The following is a 15,165-nucleotide window of genomic DNA, read 5'->3' on the forward strand; positions in this document are numbered from 1 at the left end:
GCCCCCACATGCCCGTTGCGAGCTTCCTCCCCCCCCCCCGCCCCGTCTCACCAGCGGCCCGATGGGGTCCTGGGGAGGGTTGAAAGAGATGCTCCGGGCAGGGCGGGCGGCCGAGCTGGGCAGCCGCAGCCCCCTCCTCAGCAGCTGCAACGACATGACGGCGGCAATCCCCCCCCCCCTCTTTTCTCCTTTCCTAGGCAGCGAGAGGGCAAGATGGCAGCCTGGCAGCGGAAGTAGCGCAACCCGAGCACCATAGAGGTAGGGGAGGACGACAGAAAGGCGCTCTCTCGACTTCCGTTAGAAAGCAAACACGCTGAAGGCTGGTGTCGCTCTAGGCATTGGAATCTCTCTGGCAAAAGCCCCCAATGCGCCGGGAGATGGGCGCTGCTTTATAGATAGATAGATTAGATAGATAGAGCGCCCATTATATATATATATATATATATATATATATATATATATATATATATATATTTTCTTCATTTAATATATCAGCATCTACATCAACATCTATTTACTAAAAAATGGATAAAGTAGTAAAAAGCAACAAAAATAGTAGTAATTTAAACTTAAAACTTAAAAGGACTTCCCCCTCACTCTTTTCCATCTAAAAATAAATTGTATATACTTTTGCTAACAAAATTAATCCCCGTATTGTTTAATTAAAATATACTTATCTTATCTTGTTAAAATCTTTAATTTCAGTACCTTAATGTAACCATCATACAAAGTATAAGAAAGGGGTTAAACCAAAAAATATCCTTTAAACGGTCCCATTAAAAATTGGTTTCGAGATGGGCGCTGCTTTTGATGACTTTTTCTTTCTTTTTCTCTCTCTGTTGCCTTTTCCGCGCCAATGGTTTTTTCTTTGTCAGTTACTTTCTTTCTATGCTATAGAAACCAGAACCAACGGGTTGAAATTAAATCAAAAGAGTTTCCGTCTAGACCAGGGGTGGGGAACCTTTTTCCTGCCAAGGGCCATTTGCACATTTATGACATCATTCAGGGGCCATACCAGGTGTAGATCTCCCAGTGTGGGGGGGGAAGAGGCTAGGGTTGCCAGGTCTCCAGCCACCACCTGGAGGTTGGCAACCCAGGGGAGGCCACACAGAGCAGGCCTGCAGGGTGCCCCCACTCCCCACTCCCAGGCGGAAGGGCAGCCAGCAGTGGGCCCGAGCAAACCAGGTGCCGGGGGGTGCAGCCCACAGTCAATCGGCAAGGGAGGAAGGAAAACAGAGAAAGAGGAAAAGGGAGGGAAGGAGAAAAGGAGAGAAAGGGAGAAAAAAACAAAAGGACGGAGGGAGACAAAGAAAAGGACGGAGGGAGACAAAGAAAGAGGGAGAAAGAGTGACAGAAAAAGAGGAAGAAAAGAGAGAAAAGCCTCCACACACACACACCCGCGCACGCTGGCCCCGTGCGACCGGACCCCAGCCTCCCCTACACACACACACACACACACACACACACACACACACACGGCGGCGCACAGAGCCCCACGCAACCGGGCCCCAGTCTCCATGCCCTCTCCTCCCCAGAGTCCACAAAAGGGCCCTTCTGAAGCCCGATCGGCTCCTGCATGCATGCTCTGCTGCCGGGAGCTGCCAACCTCTTTCCCCCTCCCTCTCGCTGCTCGACAGTCGGCGAGAGGAGGTCCAAAGGGCACCGAAGCGCTGCTGTGAGCCGTGGTGCCAGGAACACCCTCTGGGAGGGCCGCTCTGCGCCCCGCCTCTGCAGCAGGGCCACGGAGCTCCCGAGGGCCACAAAAAATGTCCTCAGGGGCCGCATACGGCCCCCGGGCCTGAGGTTCCCCACCCCTGGTCTAGACATTAGGAAGAATTTTCTAACAGAGCGGTTCCGCAGTGGAACAGGCTTCCTCGGGAGGTGGTGGGCTCTCCTTCTGAGACCTTAGGCAGATGATGAGAGGGAGGGCATCTTGGGCACCTTCTGGTCATTGGGGGTGTGGAGAGGGGAGGTAGTTGTGAGTTTCCTGCATTGCGCAGGGGGTTGGTTCTATATCGCATACTTTCCCTCCAGCTAGGGTTGCCAACTGCCAGGTAGTTATTGGAATTCTCAGGCACTTATGGCAAAGAGTACAGACACAAATATATGCTGCTACCAATATATGCTGCTACAGATATATTGGTAGCAGCATATATTTGTGTCTGTACTCTTTGCCATAAGTGCCTGAGAATTCCAATAGCCACTTTGGGGGCACTAGTCCTAGTTTCGGTTGCACAACTGCCAGGTAGTAGCAGGAGATCTGCTAATTCAACTGATCTCCAGCCGATAGAGATCAGATCACCTGGAGAAAAATGGCCGCTTTGGCAACTGGACTCTATGGCATTGAAGTCCCTCCCCTCCCCAAACCCCGCCCTCCTCAGGCTCCGCCCCAAAAATCTCCCGCCGGTGGCGAAGAGGGACCTGGCAACCTTACCTCCATCCCTCTTTCTTTTAAAGAATATTTTAATGACAGTATATGTGTGTGTTAAGTGCCTTCAAGTCACTGCCGACTCATGGCGACCCTAAAAATCAATGTCCTCCAAAATGTCCTGTTGTTAAGAGCCTTGCTCAGGTCTCGCAAACTGAGGGACCTGATTCCCTCATTCCTTTGTATTTTAAAGCCCATAAGACAAGATGCTTCTTTATTAGAGAGCTTTTAGGGTACCCTCTGTTTTTATCTTCAGTTGTGTGCTGCTTAGATCATTTGGCTTTTATGGATTCATTCATTTTATTGGCCTATTAAAAAAACTGTTTTAATTTGTGCTTTGGCTTGTAACCGAGTTATTTAAACTTTAAAATTTGTGTTGGCCTTTTATGCACGGCTTGTTTCTGTGGCAATCACACACACACCCCACTACTTCGGGGCTTCATTTTCTTTATGAATGGGTTCCGACTTTTGCAAAGTCTCTTCGCTGTCTCCCCACGTTTTCTGGATGCCACCAGAAACAAGATCCAGAAAACACGGGGGAAATGTGAGGAGAGAGCAAAGTGGGCTCTCAGCAAAGACATGCCTACTGAAAACGAAGCTCCGAAGTAGTTGTGGGGGGGGGGGGTCGTGATGGAAACAACTCATGCGTAAAAGGCCTTTGTTTGCCATTCTGGAGACCCGGATCGATATAAATATGTGAGCAATTAAATTACGGACCTCTGGTCCCGAGTCCCAAAGAATTTACAATCTGAATGGAACTAGCAAGAGGGGAAGACAAATAAATGTAGATACCTGTACTTCAAGCTTGGTTATGGTTAAACAGTTAAGGGGAGTTCTATGCTGTGGATTATGAGGAAAGGAACTGAAAATAAAACAGCCACTATTATAATGCCCCTGTATAGATCTGTGGTGCAGCCTCATTTAGAATACTGTGTGTGTGTTAAGTGTCGTCAAGTCGCTTCCGACTCATGGCGACCCCATGAATGAAAGTCCTCCAAAATGTCCTATCCTTAACAACCTTGCTCAGATCTTGCAAATTGAGGGCGGTGACTTCCTTTATAGAGTCAATCCATCTCTTGTTGGGTCTTTCTCTTTTCCTGCTGCCTTTAACTTTTCCTAGCATGATTGTCTTTTCCAGTGACTCTTGTCTTCTCATAATATGTCCAAAGTACGACAGCCTCAGTTTAGTCATTTTAGCTTCTAGAGTCAGTTCAGGCTTGATTTGATCCAGAACCCACTGATTTGTTTTTTTGGCCGTCCACGGTATCTGTAACCCTCTCCTCCAACACCCCATTTCAAAGGAATCTACTGTCTTCCTATCAGCTTTCTATCAGCAGTGTGGCTAGCCCTGTCATAAACGTTCAGGCCTCTTCTGGGGAAAGGTGCTTGTGGGGTGGGATCTGAAGATCTTGATAACCCTTCTTTCACCATCACAGGCCTCCGCCAGCCAGCCGGGATTGGTTTCTACCTTAGCAGCATTTTTTTCAAAGAGTGGAGGCCAGACAGGGGAGAGAAACCTTGCGTGTAAGCCGTGTTGACATGGGCTGATACCAAAACCACATCCCTTGCCCTGTGCCAAGGGACGTGGGTGCTTGGCTGGAGTATCTCCGTGTGCTGCCCCCACCCCCCAACCTAGACAGCAGGGGAGCGAGGCAAATCAGTCTGCCCCTAACCGCTCCTCAGGAGGGGTAGCGGCGCGTGGCTGAGAAGGGCGAGGAGATGGACAGAGAGCAAATGTCTGCAGGCGAGAAGGTGTCATCCCTGTGAAACCGCTGGCAGCAGCTGAGCTAGGAATAGCTGAAGCCCCCAGCGTGATCCCGGCCCTTATGTGGAGAAGTTTATGGTTTGCACCTGGCTTCCCTTCTAAGGTTGAAAGGGAAACAGGGTGGGTGTGGGGAGGAATGAAATGAAGACAACATCTCCATCCATTCCTGGGTGATCAGAACTGTGCACAGAGGTTCAGCGTTTCAGTCCTCGTGGATCGGAGGCCTTGAGCCTACCGCCTCGGGAAACCTTTCGAAAGGATCTCAAAAAATATTTGTGGGTTTTCTCGGGGCTGGTCTCATGCAATTCTAGATGGTTGCCTGATTTCATCTGCAAGCGACTGGGACTTTTGGGAGATTCAGGCCAAGGGTCCATCAAGTCCTGCCCGAGACCCTGGACAGTTGCTGCCAGTCTGAGTAGACAATACTGACTTTGATGGACCAAGGGTCTGACTCAGTATAAGGCAGCTTCATGTGTTCAAACATGATGTTGGACTAGGGTTGCCAACCTGCAGGCCCTAGCTGGAGATCTCCTGCTATTACAACTGATCTCCAGCTGATAGAGATCAGTTACCCTGGAGAAAATGGTTTCTTTGGCAGTTGGACTCTATGGCATTGAAGTCCCTCCCCAAACCCCGCCCTCCGCCCCAAAAACCTCCCGCCGGTGGCAAAGAGGGACCTGGCAATCCTATGCTGGAAAATGAAGAGGCACTAGAGATCATATTGCAAATTTACGTTGGGTACTGGAGCATAGGAGAGAATTTCAGAAGAAAATCGGCTTTTGTTTCATAGATTACAGCAAAGCTTTTGACTGTGAGGATCACGAAAAGCTATGGTTGGTTTTAAAGGAAATGGGCGTGCCACCACATCTGATTGTTTTAATGCACAACCTGTACTCTGGACAGGTAAAAGGTAAAGGTCCCCTGTGCAAGCACCGGGTCATTCCTGACCCATGGGGTGACGCTGCATCCCGACGTTTCCTAGGCAGACTTTGTTTTATGGGGTGGTTTGCCAGTGCCTTCCCCAGTCATCTTCCCTCTGCCCCCAGCAAGCTGGATACTCATTTGACCGACCTCGGAAGGATGGAAGGCTGAGTCAACTTTGAGCCGGCTACCTGAAACCGACTTCTGTCAGGATCGAACGCAGGTCGTGAGCAGAGCTTTTAACTGCAGTACTGCAGCTTAAAACCCTGCACCCCGGCTCTCATACATACTCTGGACAAGAGGCTAGTATTAGGACAGAATATGGAGAAACAAAATGGTTTCCAATTGGCAAAGGTATTGCCTATTTTATCTCCCTGTCTCTTCAGTCTGTATGCAGAGCACATCATAAGGAAAGCTGGATTAGTTTTAGATGAAGATGGAGTGAAAATTGGGCGGAAGAATGTTAACAATTTTAGATATACCGATGATACTACATTACTGGCAGAAAATAGCTTGAAATTACTGCTGCTGAAAGTTAAAGGAGAAAGTGCCAAAGCACAACTGCAGCTGAACATGAAGAAGACAAACGGGGCACCGACTCACCCCAACGAAGAGCCCAAGGTTGCTGGGCTGGGTTGTGGAGGGCGCGGGGCGAGCCGGATCCCCCCCATCGCTCTGGGGTCGGGCGGGCGGCTACAAAACGCGAGGAGCCTGGGGCTTCGGGCCCGAGCTGGGCTCCTCCGTGGCTTTCCCAGGCGGCAGCGGCAAGGAAATGCGGCGTCGGACCTGAGGCCGCGTGCACAGCCGCTTACCTGCCTGCAATTGGCCAGGGGCCAGTTAAAACAAGCCTCAGGCTCGGGCTCCCTTGGGGGGGGGGAGGCTCCTGGCCGCCAGACCTGAGGTTTTCACTCAGGTCCAGCTTCCTTGCTCGGGGCAGACCTCAGTCGGCTTCCGATTGTCCCTCCCACCCACCACTGTATCACGCTGTTTGATGTTAATTTGTTGTTCATTTCGTCACAACTTGGGGCGGTTTGGCATAGGGGTCGGATCCAGTTTGGGGGGAAAGCTGGCCGGCGTGCCCCTTTCCCCAACAGGGAGGATCCCAATAAGCGATTTTGGGGGAGGCCGAAAGGGGACATGCCAAGATGGAAGGCTGCCAGGAACAACCCCGCCTTGCCATGTGCTGTCAAGTTGGCCTCCTTCCAAGTGGCAGGGGACCACACAGCTGGCTGCCGTCCTCGTGGATCCTAGGAACTGCCATCTCTAACGTATCCCAGCATGGCTGGGTGTTGCGCATCGGCCTGCAATGCTGGCAGGTCGATGGAAGGATAACGCTCCCATGCCATGCCAATGCCTTGCTGCTGCAAACAATAAAGTTGTGCCATTTCTCCAAACTGGTTGTATGTTGTCTTTGTATCACACTTCTGTGGTATGCATAGGTCCTCACTCTTAATGGGCCTAGGTCTCGCCAGAGCGCCCCACACAATTAGGCACTAGCCCGGCAAAAGTAATTACTGGAGAATTACTCAACTTTAAGGTGGACAACGAGGAAATTGAAATTGTTCAAGACGTTCTATTCCTTGGTTCCATCATCAACCAAAAGGGAGACAGCAACCAAAAAATTAGGAGACTGAGAAGGGCAGCCATGAAAGAACTAGGAAACATTCTGAAGTGGAAGAAGAAGAAGAGTTGGTTTTTATATGCTGACTTTCTCTACCACTTAAGACTCAAACCAGCTTACAATCGCCTTCCCTTCCCCTCCCCACAACAGACACCCTGTGAGGTAGATGAGGCTGAGAGAGAGTGACTTGCCCAAACTCACCTAGCTGGCTTCTTGTATAGGAGCGGGGAAACCAATCCAGTTCACCAGATTAGCCTCCCCTGCTCATGTGGAGGAGTGGGGAATCAAACCCGGTTCTCCAGATCAGAGTCCACCGCTCCAAACCACCGTTCTTAACCACTACACCACGCTGGCTCTGGCAACTAAGGATCTAGCAACTAAGACCAAGTTAATTAATGCCATAGTGTCCCCTGTTACTATGTATGGGTGTGAAAGTTGTTCAATTAGTAAGAAAGCTGACAGGAAGCAAGCAGATTCCTTTGAAATTTGGTGTTAGAAAAGAGTGTTATGGATACCATGGACCGCCAAAAGTCCAATAACTGGGTCCCTAGAAGCTAAAATGACTAAACTGAGTTTTTCGTACTTTGGTCACATTATGAGAAGATGAGAGTCAGTGGAAAAGACAATAATGCTAGGAAAAGTTGAAGGCAGCAGGAAAAGAGGAAGACCCAATATGAGATGGGTTGACTCTATAAAGGAAGTCACCTGAGCAAGGCTGTTAACGATAGGACATTTTGGAGTACATTGATTCATGGGGTCACCTTCCCCTCTCCACAACGGATACCCTGTGAGGTAGGTGAGGCTGAGAGAGAGCTGTGACTAGCCCAAGGTCACCCAGCTGGCTTCCCTGTAATTCCCTGTAAGCAGAAAAGTGTTGAATATTATACATTACATTTAGCAGAGTAAATAATAACAGAAGCTAATGTTAGCTTACACTTAAAGATTTATTCCTTAACTATCATACTAGACAAAAGTCCTACACTATGGAAAAGCTAAATCAACCACAACAACAACTGAACCTAGGTATAGCACAAGGTCAGTTAGGGCAAAAACGCACGGTCGCTTTAGCCTCCTTTATTCCCTGTTTCAGCCAGGATCGAACGCACATTTGGCGAAACGCATGCGTTCGATCCTGGCTGAATCCTGGCTGAAACAGGGAATAAAGCGACCCTGCGTTTTCGCCCTTAAACTCCCTCTTTTAGAATCAGCTGCTTTACTTGATGCCCTATTGGCTACATAGGAACACAGAAGCAGTTAAGTCTTTCATGACTGGATCATGCTGAGACTTGCATATCCCAATAAAAGTAGCAGAGCAATGCAGTTGCAGTAGGACCTTTCTCCCTGATTGGGGGATTTTCAGTTTTGCGGGGAGTCTTTCCATGAGGGAGCTAGGGACGCCCATTCTGGTTTGGAAAACCCCTGGAGGTTTGGGGGCAGAGCCTGGAAATGGTAGACTGGGGAATGGAGGGAGATCAGTGAGGAAAGGATGCTATGAAGCCTGCCCTCCGAAGCTCCCATGTTTCTTGGGGAACTGATCTCTGTAGTCCAGAGAACACTTGCAATTTTAGGAGGACGTCAAGCCCCACCAGGAAGTTGGAAACCTTAATGGAAGCACTGAACATAGGCCAATTATGCATGGGTGGTTTTTCCTTGGATTTGCTGCTCTCTACACATTTTTCCCATCCAAATTCTCCAAACTCAATAATAGCCCCCATGCAGAGTTTTGAGAATTCGGATGGAGAAAATGTCCATCTAGAGAGCAGCAAATCCAAGGAAAAACCTCCCGTGCATAAATGGTCGAAGTGGCTCTTTGTCCATAACCTGAAACACAACACCAACACACAAACACAAAACAGAGCCAGCAGACCAATCTTTCTGCTCCCAAGTGCTCACCTCCTGCTGGACCTAAGTGGGACACCATTCATTCATTCATTCATTCATTCATTCATTCATTCATTCATTCATTCATCTCATTCATTCATTCATTCATTCATTGTTTACACTTGTATCCTGCCCTCCCCCTGCCTAGCAAGACTCAGGGCGGCTAAACAACAAACACAATAACAATACAACTTTAAACTATTTAAAATGACAACAAGGGAATTCAGTTAATTACATCTAAAACTATACAAATAGGGTTGCCAACCTCCAGGTACTGAAGGAAAAATCAGACACCTCTGTACAATTACCAAAGGATGAGAAATTCAGTACAGGAATCCAGCCATAAATGATGCCAAATATATTCAGGCTAAATCTTTACAGTATGTGGTAATGTAACCACCAACACCATATATTGCCAACAAACAAGTGTATTTTTTCTTATTTACAGGATATTTCAACAGGTAAGTTCGCAATTAATTCCTTTAACAAGTTAAGTATTGAAGCATTTCTTTCTTTATTTCAATAGCCTGCTGTGCTGCAAAGAAAGAAATACACCTTAAAAGGACATTTTTAAGTGAACTTTGCTTCAATACTTACTTGTTAAAGGAATTAATTGCGAACTTACCTGTTGAAATATCCTGTAAATAAGAAAAAATACACTTGTTTGTTGGCAATATATGGTGTTGGTGGTTACATTACCACATACTGTAAAGATTTAGCCTGAATATGTTTGGCATCATTTATGGCTGGATTCCTGTACTGAACCTCCAGGTACTAGCTGGAGATCTCCTGCTATTACAACTGATCTCCAGCAGATAAGAGATCAGTTCACATGGAGAAAATGGCCGCTTTGGCAATTGGACTCTATGGCATTGAAGTCCCTCCTCAGGCTCCACCCCCAAAACCTCCTGCCAGTGGCAAAGAGGAACCTGGCTACCCTATATATAGAAATGGCTCTTAATAAAAATCACTGACCCCCAATTAAAATATCAGGTGTTGATAGGGTTGCCAACCTCCCGGTACTAGCTGGAGATCTCCTGCTATTACAACTGATCTCCAGCCAATAGAGATCAGTTCATCTGAAGGAAATGGCCGTTTTGCCAATTGAACTCTATGGCATTGATGTAATGCCCAGATATAAGGGCTGGTATAAAATACTATGTACTCATATGCACACACATGGAAGCTTTGGGGAAGTTGGCATCCAGAAGCCTTTGAGCCAGGAAATCGTGCACTGTGCTTGGTACTGCCAGTCACCAGTGGAGAGGGCTGTCTCTGAATTACCTCTGTCTTTAGGAATGTGTTTTCTACTTCCTAACCCACGAGATCAAGCATTCACTCAGTGAACGCCTTTGGGCAATACTATAGACTATGCTAATTAGAGTAGACACCTACTGTGTATTGGTGCTTTTGTGTATCAATCTGCTTGTCAGCAGCTATGGGCCTGCCCCACCCGAATGCATAAATGATACTGACTTTCCTTTGTTCTCTGGTGAGTAAACTTGCATCTTATCTTTAACTGTTGCTTTAACTTAATCTCCTCCGTGTTGTCTATCATTGGACTCTATAAGGCAACCAGGCACTTCATATGGTGCCCAGGCATGTGGGGCAAAGCTGAAAGGCTGCCTCCTTTTTTTTTTAACACCCCAACATAATTGGGAGGGGATTCGCTTTTAGAATCCTCTGGCCTTCAGTAGGTGGGCATGGAGAAAACTGCTCCTGGGGAGGCCTGATGTCTCTAGTGCGCACCCAGCCCTTTTGGCTGGAGCGACCCCAGCTTGCTTCCCTGGGGGGCGGTGGACTCCAAAAAAGCCCAACCCGAACGTTCGCTCAAGGAGGTTAAGCTGCGTGGAGAGGAATGAATGGCTGGGATCACGATCCGTTGTGTGTATGGTGAAGAAAAAAACAAAACAGAACATGTGTGTGTGTGTGAATGAAGGCAGCTGATCTATAGGCTATGCTAACTAGAGTAGAGTAGACACCTAATGTGTATTGGTGCTTTTGTGTATCAATCTGCTTGTCAGCAGCTATGGGCCTGCCCCATCCGAATGCATAAATGATACTGACTTTCCTTTGTTCTCTGGTGAGTAACCTTGCATCTTATCTTTGGTTATTTCACCCCAGGTCTGTGTTTAGCTAAATAAAGAACTGTTGCTTTAACTTAACCTCCTCCTTGTTGTCTATCATTGGACTCTATAAGACAACTAGGCACTTCATTTAAGTCCCTCCCCTCCCCAAACTCCGCCCTTCTCAGGCTCCACCCCAAAAATCTCCCACCGGTGGCAGAGGGACCTGGCAACCCAAGGTGTTGACCCTACAAACAACCGTGTGTGTGTGTGTGTGTGTGTGTGTGTGTGTGTGTGTGTGTGTGCAGCAGCTAGTGGCAGCCCAGTCGACAATTGGGAGGGCTGGCAGATGGAGAGAAAATGCCACAGAGTCCACCCTCCAAAGAAGCCATTTTTTCCCCCAGGGAAACTGATCTCTGAGCTGTAATGCCAGGGCATTTCCAGGTCCCACCTGGAGGCTGGAATCCCTAAGCCGGAGACATTAGCCCTGGAGCTTCAGCCTCTGAGCTTGCATTCCTCTTCAAAACTCCTGAGCTCAGCTGCTTCCCTGCATCTCCTGGCTCTCAGGGCACCCACGGCTTGCCTGGATGCGGAGGAATGACCAAGGGTGTCACTGCTGTATATGGCTGAGGAATGGCGTTTGCCATGGTTACTTCAAGCAAGGGGTTCCCCCCCTTTCGCCCTTACATGGGCCTGCAAGGATAGGAAATGGGGTCTGGGTGGGGGTGGGTTCTGGCCTCTCTGGCAGGCAGCTCGGCCATGAATGTCCATGAAAGGGCCAAGCGACAGGTGGCCTCTGGACCGTTTCCAAATATGGCAGGCGTGAAGCTGTCCCTTAGCTTCTGCAGGAGCGCGGTTGGGGGCAGGAGGGAGGAGCAGGGAAATGAAGGAGTATAAATCCCCGAAAGCCGGTCCGGGAGCGTCCACCTTTTGCTTCCTTCCTTTTGCTCTGGGCTGCTGCAGGAGCTGGTGAGTACCCCTTGGGGAGAGTCAGCTTTGATATGGAAGCGCTTCGGGGTAGAGACTGCATGTGGTGTTGGGGGAAGTGGCAGGAAAAGCACACACACAGTAAACACACCGTTGTTAGGTCCATAAAATCAAATCCCTTGTGCTCTGTGTTGAATTATTGATCTGGAGGAATGGCCATGTCTGAGATCCGGCGCCCCTCTCCTTACTAAGAAGATCCCTGCATCATGTGTAAGCATGTGCTGGGAAAGGTGTGCATGTTGGAGTAGAGAGAGGAATTGCTGAACAATCAAAAACAGATGGGCCAGTGTACTAATTTGGATCCCTATTGGAGAGAAATGTGGGGTATGAAAATATTCTCCCCTCTTCTGTTTTATCCTCACAACAACCCTGTGAAGTAGTTTAGATGGAGTGAAATTGACTGGCCCATGGTGTAGTGGTTAAGAATGGTGGAGTTTAATTTGGAGAACCGGGTTTGATTCCCCGCTCCTCCACATGAGTGGCAGAGGCTAATCTGGAGAACTGGGTTGGTTTCCCTGCTCCTGCACATGAAGCCAGTTGAGTGACCTTGGGCTAGTCACAGTTCTCTCTGAACTCTCTCAGCCCCACCTACCTCACAAGGTGTCTGTTGTGGGGAGAGGAAGGGAAGGCGGTTGTAAGCCAGTTAGATTATCCTTAAAAGGTAGAGAAAATCGGCATATAAAAATCAGCTTCTTCACGTAGCAGACTTTCGGGACAGAGTGAGATTTTGAACCCAGGTCTCCCAGAGCCTAGTTTTGACTTTAACCATTATGCTACACTGGCATTGTAATGCAATTGCCCAAATAAAAGTTGTGTGAGTCGGATCCCCAGGTCTTCTTTAACGGGAGGGGCTATAGCTCAATGGATCTGCGAGTACAAGGTCTCGGGTCTGATCTCGTTAAAGGGATCCCAGGGATCAGCTGTGTTATGATCTTGCAAGGATGCTGCCACTTGCGTGTGACTCTGTGAAGCCCTTGTGAGGTGGAGAAACCAACGAGGGCCAGTTTGGTATTGTGATTGACTAGAATAGAGGAGACCCAAGTTCAAATCCTCAGTCAGCCATGGAGATCACGGGGCTAACTTGAGACAGCCGTCCTGCTTCACAGGGCTGTTGTAAGCATAGAGGAGCAGTACACCGTGTATGTTATTCCCGGGAGAGAGGTCAGGATAAAAACGTGAGAGAGGGAATTCCGGGGGAGATGATCTCTGACCCAGGAGTAGAAGGCAGCTCTGTATGTTCTCAGCCTATATCTAATTGCATAGGAGCTCAGCTTTCAAATAGGTTGTGTGGTAATGAAGAGCACATGCAGGGAGTTTTTCCTTCTCAGTCCAACCTGCTTTGATTTTGTAACCACGAAGTAGTTTTTATTGCTTGTGCATTTGTGCATCCAACTGAGCTCTGTTGATTACACACTTTGCAAAACTTATATTCTTACCTTCATAAGGACTAGAAACCTATTTTTAATTCACTCCCAGGTTTTGAACGCGCTCAGTTTTTATGGCTTTTCTATGCTCCTATGGAATGATTGAATCCAGACTGCTCTAGCAAAACCTGTACAAAAAGCTGGGATCGTGAACTCATATAAATTCAGCAAGACTTCTCCCCAGTTGTGGCTCCAAATATTTTTCTTGAGGTTGCCCAGAATATCTTTGTAGTCGTAATTAAAATAATGCCCGCTGTATGCCTTTCCTTCAGGAGACGTTCAAAAATAAGAGCCACACACCACCACCTACTGGAAGCATCAGCTGCTGGGTTACCATTCGATCAGGCAGTATTTTCCCTCCACGATCATAAGGACTAGAAGCTCTGCCTTAACAAAACCAGCACATGGTTCACCTGAAAGCCACATTCTCCCATTGCATAGATGCCTTTGCATTCGCCTTGGAACGGAGAGCAAAATGAGGAATTCACCTACCTTGTGTAGAGTGAGCTGAAATCTTCTCTGGCTGGTAGCAACTCTCCAGTTTCAGGCAGAGACAGTTCTGCTACCCAAGATCCTTTTAACTGGAGATGCCGGGGATTGAACCTTGGATCCTCTGCATACAAAGCACATGCTCTGTTGCTGAGCTACGGCTTCTGACTAACATTATTATTTAATATCGAACCTCATGAACATCTATAGCTGCCTTATCGTCAGAGAGTCTAGTGTTCCACCGAGCTTTTCAGTTTTCTGACTGGCAGCAGTCCTCCAAGGTTGTTCACAACATCTTTCAAGGTCTTTCCCAACATCTGATATGGGAGAGCCTTTAACTGGAGATGCCAGGGATTGAACTTGGGGCATTCGGGGTACAAGCCAGGTGCTTCGCCACTGAGCCACAGCCTCTACCTTCAAAATAACCCATGAAGCTGCTGTATCAGCTCTTTTCAGATGTTACGATCCCACGTACTGGGAACTTACCAACTGCACATAGATCCTTCCAATGTGCATGTTCACCGTGTTGTATGAACACGGGCAACATACGTATTTACCATGCACTCTAGTATGTACAAATTGCCTGTTTGTGTTCCTGCCTACCAAGGCTGTACACACATGGTAAACAGTGTGTTGCCCCCATTCACACAATGTGACACCTGTGTAAATCAGGATTATGTATGTGTGGTTGGTAAGCTCTTGGAAAGGGGCCGTGGCTCCGTGGTAGAGCATCTGCTTGGCATGCAGAAGGTCACAGGTTCAATCCTGGCATCTCCAGTTAAAGTAGGCGATGTGAAAGACCTCGGCCTGAGACCCTGGAGAGCCGCTGCTGGTCTGAGTAGACAATATGGACTTTGATGGACCAAGGGTCTGATTCAGTATAAAGCAGCATAATGTGTTCATGTGATATGCACAAATAATAGAATCATAGAGTTGGAAAGGACCACCAGGGTCATCTAGCCCAACCCCCTGCACAATGCAGGACATTCACAACTACCTCCCCCCTCCCACACCCCCAGTGACCCCTACTCCATGCCCAGAAGATGGCCAAGATGCCCTCCCTCGCATCATCTGCTTAAGGTCGTAGAATCAGCATTGCTGACAGATGGCCATCTAGCCTCTTCTTAAAAACCTCCAGGGAAGGAGAGCTCACTACCTCCTGAGGAAGCCTGTTCCACTGATGAACCGCTCTGTTAGAAAATGTAACATTGGAAAGGCAAACAATGGTCCATCTCATCCAGTATGAATCCAAGAGGTGTTTCAAGAAGGGTCCCAGCACTGGGTAACTAAGACCCTTCAACTGAATGAACTTGGGACCTTACGCATCTCGAGCAGATGCTCTAAACCCTGTCCCGTCCTCACACGATGTGAGCCAGAGGGACCACTATCCAAAATCAAGGGAGGCAAGTTAGGAAAGAAAGGATCATTAAGAACATAAGAAGAGCCCTGCTGGATCAGACCAGGGGTCCATCTACGGTAGTTAGTATAACATCCTTTCCCACACAGCAGCCAACCAGTTCCTCTGGAGAAGGAGAAGAGATGGGTTTTTTTATATGCCGACTATCTCTACCACTTAAGGAAGA

Source organism: Euleptes europaea, chromosome 7 (assembly GCF_029931775.1).
Source record: "Euleptes europaea isolate rEulEur1 chromosome 7, rEulEur1.hap1, whole genome shotgun sequence".
In the NCBI taxonomy this organism is placed as follows: Eukaryota; Metazoa; Chordata; class Lepidosauria; order Squamata; family Sphaerodactylidae; genus Euleptes; species Euleptes europaea.